We start from the raw sequence: 6,301 nt of genomic DNA, 5'->3' as shown, positions 1-6,301 counted from the left end.
ATGAAAAAGCTGAACTGTGCTGTACATCTGCACAATTTAAACTGAAGGCACATGAGGTCATAAGTCTGAATACTGCATTGAGGAATTTTTATTTGCTCATTTGCATGACAAATGTTTGTGGTTTTCGTTGAGTGTGCACCGCCTGTGGTTCCTGTCTAGGGCTTTGAGTGCAGCTGGCCTTTGTACCTAAAATATAGACTGCTTCATTGAATGTCTCCTCATGTAGGCAATTCACTTGACAGAAATGGTGGAAACTCCACAGTTTGGCTTGATAAATTTACTGCTAGATATTGGGAGTCCATTTCAAGACTGTGACACATAACTTTGATGAAGTAGGAAAAAGCTGATCTGTGGCAATGTGATCACATGTGTTGTACAGTGTAGTTTGGGGAACACTTAGCTATCACAATTGTATGTAGTATGCTTGAGAGTCTTATGTTGATGGAAGGACCTTTTCTGCATTTGCTTTGTTTATTTTGCTCTCTCTGTCTCATGCCTCTCTGACATGCAGTTGTACATTGTACTCTCCCAGACGTTTCCTCTGAGAAAATAAACATACATTGTACAGTACGTGTATCTGTAAATGATATAATATACAATATCATTACAACAGATCCATGCTAAGGAAAACCTGTATCTAGAATGTTATTTAATGATGTCATTGCAGTGTACTGTATGCATGTGTCAATGTAGTTACATTTCTTAGCATATTTATCTGTTTTGCATTTTGTTATGGAATACAGAAAGTCTTGAGTCCACTCAATTTACATATAGATATCTTTGTATTACAGGGTACTGGGAAAATCCTAGTAAGATAGTTTTGAGACTTCTATTTTTTTGAAGAGTAGAAGGATTTTATAATGGAAAAATGATACGTGATACACTACTCTTGACCACTGTTTTGAAGTAGAAACAATTACCTTTTTGTTTTAATATGAAATGTGACCCGCTACAACAAAAGGATCCTAAAGTCACTGACGGCTGAGCCGAGAAAATCGAGTTTGAAGTCACTCCATCAAAATGGGTCAAAACAATCGGATTTCTGTTTTTGGCATAATTTTGTTATCTAATGTTTTGTCTATCATCTGCCGAAATTTTGAAGCTAAATGATCAAAGGAAAGGCAAAAAAGTCAGAGTTTTTCTCGACCATGATTTTCCGACTTTCAACGTAACAGAAACGTGTCCGAAGATTTGGATTTTAATAGCGCCGCAGCTAGACTCCGCCCCTAGCAATGAGGGAGTGATCGTATTGGTCAGTGCGTGGCATCCTGATTACTGATTGGTCGTGTGTAGACCACTGGCGCTAAGCATGAATGAACATTGCAGAGGTCGCTAAGAGCATAGTCTTCTATTGTCAAGCGATGGAAACTGTCTCGCCTCCCCTTGATCATGATAGCGTTGGAAGGCAAACTTTGAAGGCGTTTTTCTCGAAACTCTGATATCCTCAACCACTTGACACACGCTAATAAAATCATCACTATCTCCACATCGAGTACTTTTATGAGTTGTGCTATATATGAAATTAAAGAAGAAGAGTAAGGGAATAATGTCATGCCATATTCAGAAAATTGTCCTCCCTTGACATTTGGATCCTTTTGTTGTAGCGGGTCACAAATGCTTCACAATTATGCAATATACCTCTGTTAAGGAATCAGCTTAATGCAATGCTGATTTTTTAATGCAAATTCTTTTAAAAATGATTATTGGTTTCTACTACTTTCATGATGAAGAATATGCATCTTGGAATTTGTGAGGATTTCTAGGTAAACAGGTTGTGGGCATGATGACCAAAGCAGATAACATCGAGGCTAGAATTTGTACATGCCATCTTATAGCTTGCTAGCACAATTTCCTGAATTCCTCAGCTAAGAGCAATGAAATAGATTTTATACAGACATGGTAAATATGTTTATAATATCCAAATCTTTGACATTCAGCTAATCTGGTGTGAATTGATGAGGATGTTGTAGTGTTTTTTTAAAATATATCTTACACTGTAGGCAGCCACATGTGCTGTTGATGAAACGGCTTCTCACATAATATTGTGAAACACGCTGTAATGATACATTTGTATATGGTGGAACCATGGATAGAATGTATGTTTGTGACCATTGAGAGTGTGTATACATGCGTGTGTGTCTTTGTGTAAGAAACCTAAGTGGAACATTGCATTCACGCAAGTTCCACTGGCAGAATTGATGCTTAAATGCAATACTCTACTAATACTTAGTGGTATGGGAGATTAGATTTCTATTTTTTTTCCTTCCTGGTTGGATTAAAAAAGGCTTTGGTTTTTGGTCTGGTAACATAGCCATCAGAGCATGCAATGAGAGTGTGACAAATAGTAGCCTTACAGTTCCCAGTGAAGGCAGTGGGATAGTAGGAGGTGGCATCAAGATGTCAATTACTACAGAGGTAAAAGTGAGATACTGCCCTCTTGTGGTCGTTGCAAAAACATGATCATAAGACTGATGTTGGTGTCGAGTAGAGCGCCTTGAGGTTAGAGACGAGAGGGAGAGGTTTTATAAGTATGGAAATGAGCAGATCATATTTCCTGCTGAATTAATCTCTCCCGGGTATGGCAGGAGATTGCATACTGTTAGCGATCTTGGGCTCCACTAGTGTCCTATATCTGGGATTGAAACCTGAATGTAGGTTCATAAACCTGTTGGCTTAGAATGTGTTTAAAGATGTTTACATAGTCTTTGCGTTGATTAAAATTTTGTCACATACTGTATGTATAGAAGCTGCTGTGTCTGGGGAATTGGTTTTTGTCTTTTGTAGTTGTCATTTTTTTTTTTAGAACTTCACAATTAGAGATTGCTTTGTTGTTGTTTTTTTATGTGTGTATGTGTGTGTGCATATTTTTCTTTGGGGGATATAAGAACTGACCCTTATGCTGTATAGCATTTAAAGGGTTTGTTTTTTTTTTTTTTAATTTCTACTCTTTTAGGAACCCTTTAGAATTGTCTTTAAGACTCTTCAAACTTCAAGCTATGCCTCGTGAAATTGTTTTTATCGCAAAGAAATACCATAGGGGAAAGAAGTGTTGTAAGTTGTTGATATGAGGTTGTATGAGAATCGAATTGACAGTTACATACTGCCAAGAAAGTACAGTATTGTAGTAGATTACTCTTTCACTGAGAAGAGGAGACATACTCATGTTTTAGTTAGTCATTGTTTTTTGATTTTTAAGGTACAAGAAGGAACAAGAGGTTACAATATATTACCATGGTAGTCCTTGCAGTTTGTGCAAAATATTACACGAAAGGTTTGTAGATCTCAAAATACAAAGCAAAACGTTAATGTCAGGAGCAGTGGTTCTGTCTTGGTATAGTATTAGCACTACTATGGCCATGTTGCCTGCTTTATACTGGTAAATCTAGCTTGACTTTGGACACTGTCAGAAGACAGTTCATGAATATTTTCTGCAAGGCAGCAAAATAAAAGTCTGTCTTACTAGAGGGCTTTCATCAAGCTTCAAGGAATAATATGAAGGTGGAATACAACCGCCAAATGGGTTTGCAATTACTGAATGTGTACAAGTGTTGTTCATTGTTAGAGCAATCGGGAAATATAGGGACGATTATTCCCTCAATGACAGTTTTATTTGTTAACCTTTTAGGTCAACGTGTCGCTGTCTTGTGAGGTTTCTGGTGATCAGTTGATATCGAGCTCAGGTACGTACAGAGAAGTGTTCTACGCCCTCTAGTGGTGAACTAAAGATATTCATGACTTGGCAAGATTGCAGCCTACGCAAAAGCAGTGATGCTTATCAGTGATGCTTATCAGTGTGTGTGTGTGTGTGTGTGTGTGCATGCACGCAATGAGCATTTTCACATACTTCTTAGGTTAAGCTAGAAGGTTACAAAATTATTGAGGAAGAGTTTTATGAAATTAATGAAAGGAAATATGTCAGGTCCAGTGTGAGTGTAACACAAAGTTGATTTCATACCTGGTAACACTGACTTAAGGTGAGGACAGGACAAAATGCAACATTTTTAGAACAAGTATGGAAAGTTTAAAGGTTAAATCCCATTTGGAATAATCATAATGTATGCCTTTATAGTCAAAAATGTAGCAGCAAAACCATTAGTCCATATTTGTAGCACTGCATCTTTCAAATCGAATGGTTGGATTCCGTCAAATCATGATATCATCCTAGAATATATAAACACTGCAAACAACCAACTCATAGCTGTCAGAACTACATTGTTCATACATCATGATTACACAGCCCATGCAAATGAAGCAGAAAGTCTACCTCTCCTTGCTTAGTGCACATTTGTGCATAGAGTTGTGAAGTTACCAAATTCTATTATGTGCTATTTCTCAGCAGCTATAAATGTCGTCCATGAGACTGTCACCAAAGAGTGCATAATGTGGTATGGATAGCATGGAGCAGCAAATTACTCTTTGAATAAAAAATTTAGCAAAGTAGACTTACAAATTTGTCAAGAGTGACGGATTAGGTGGTCTGTTCAATTCCTGATATGAGGCAATTGGCCATGCAGGTTTTGAGATGTTCATCAAAGAACAGGGATACAAGTCTGGTATCTTCTGGATGATAAGCTACAGGTTCTACCTTTACAGGATGTATTTTGCACAAAATCATGCTAATTCAAAGCCTAAGTTTCAATTTCAGTCAAATTTAGATGTAATCCTAACATCCAATCAAAAAACAAAGGGCACACCACAAAAGCCCAAAGTGTCAGCTGCACCTAAAAGCATTTTTGAAGGATAAGTGAGCTACTGCTCAATGCATAAAGTCATGTTGATTGGATTTTTTTTAATGGACTGCTATAGAGATTCAACAAATAAAATGGTCAAATTTTGCAAGGTTAACTTCAATCCATATTTTTTACAGTAATAATGTCATCAAATTGAGGAAGTGTTACACTGATTCAATAAAGAATGTAATAAGCTATACTGAACATTGGATATAAGTTGGTTAGGGAAAAGTGAGATACGTTCCAATGAATTTGCAATTTGTTGACATCATCTTGAAATTTCATATTCTTCATTTCATGCAGGAATGTCATATATTTTGATTTTTTTTTAAAGCCTCAATGACCCATCAAATATGAAACGTCTACAATGCATTAGCTTCCAGAACATGAATTGTAGTTAAGCAAAATTGGGGAGCATTGTCCATTCTAATAAGTTAAAACAGATTAGAAATATGCATTTTTTGTCTGTACATTTGCACCGTATATCACCATTGATGCACACAGAATATTGCAACTTTGACAGGCCTGTATGATGTCATATCAAGTCAGATAGTCCTGAAATTTGGAGAACATATATTTGTCTTTGATGTTCTAAACCAAATCCATGCAAGAATTTTCACTTTTGCTTTACATATAGTGTGTATGGGTGCAAATAAAGTGCCAAAAAAAAATGCTCAAAATGGTCTTATATCCATGCAAAATGATGCATTTTGAAATTTTGATGCGCGGGTACTATACATGTACATGCGTAAACTTTGTAAATGGATGCGTAGAAAATTACATGAATTATGTTCCTACCAAGTTTCATTGAAATATGAAGCTTAGTTATGGAGATATAGACAAAAATGTGAGTGATGAGAGTTATGTACGGTTGAGTGATCACATGGAAAAATGTGATACTATGCCATTCTTAGCTCATGAGAAATAAATGATAAGTTTTAAGTCATGAGAACTTGAACTTCATGAGACAATCAATACACAAGATATATGTACAGATTAAAAAAAAAAATCATACAGAAACGGAAGGTGATGCATGAACTTTCACAAATATCCTTTAAAAAAAATCCTAGTGACATCCGTAGTGTGTCAGTGGTATTTTAGAACATACTGGTGAACATTTCCTATCTGTCATTCTTAATGTGTTACATGCCATGCAATAAAGAGAATTAAGAAATGAAGAAAAAAATCACAGAAAAATAGGTTCTTCAGAAATACGGCTTTGTCATATTTTTTAAATTCAGATTTTTTATGGATTCTCAATTGATAAAGATCTATTCCACCTCTCCTGTCTGAAAAGAATGATGGGCTAAGCATCATTAGGTACATGAGGTAACTCTTTATTATAATTATTTACAGATTGTACATTTGATCTTGAAAAGTGTTTTGTTGTTTTGTTTTAAGAGTCTCTGCTGTGCATTGTATCCCTAATTACAGCACCCACCTCTGTCAAGTGCAATTACAGGCCTTAAAGTTTAAGTAATTTTAACTACCACTAAGTCACATTTTTTCTTTTCTTTTTTTTCGTGCATCAGCTCCAGGAGTGTTCTTCAGCTGACATATATGACAAAAAA

At 36.0% G+C, this 6,301-nt stretch overlaps 1 protein-coding gene across 1 annotated transcript in view; it reads left to right on the top strand.

Annotated features, from left to right (window-relative positions):
- The first annotated feature begins 3,266 nt into the window (after window positions 1-3,266).
- Window positions 3,267-6,301, top strand: part of LOC139722353 (heterogeneous nuclear ribonucleoprotein K-like) — a 146,659-nt gene continuing 143,624 nt past the window's right edge. The window contains exon 1 of the mRNA XM_071633660.1: window positions 3,267-3,680. The gene's annotated coding sequence lies outside the window, so the exon portion shown is untranslated. The remainder of the gene's footprint in view (window positions 3,681-6,301) is intronic.

This window comes from Diadema antillarum, unplaced genomic scaffold (genome assembly GCF_040938485.1).
Source record: "Diadema antillarum isolate AM-2024a unplaced genomic scaffold, OU_Dant_1.0 scf00000163, whole genome shotgun sequence".
In the NCBI taxonomy this organism is placed as follows: Eukaryota; Metazoa; Echinodermata; class Echinoidea; order Diadematoida; family Diadematidae; genus Diadema; species Diadema antillarum.
This window is presented reverse-complemented; position numbering and strand designations above follow the sequence as displayed.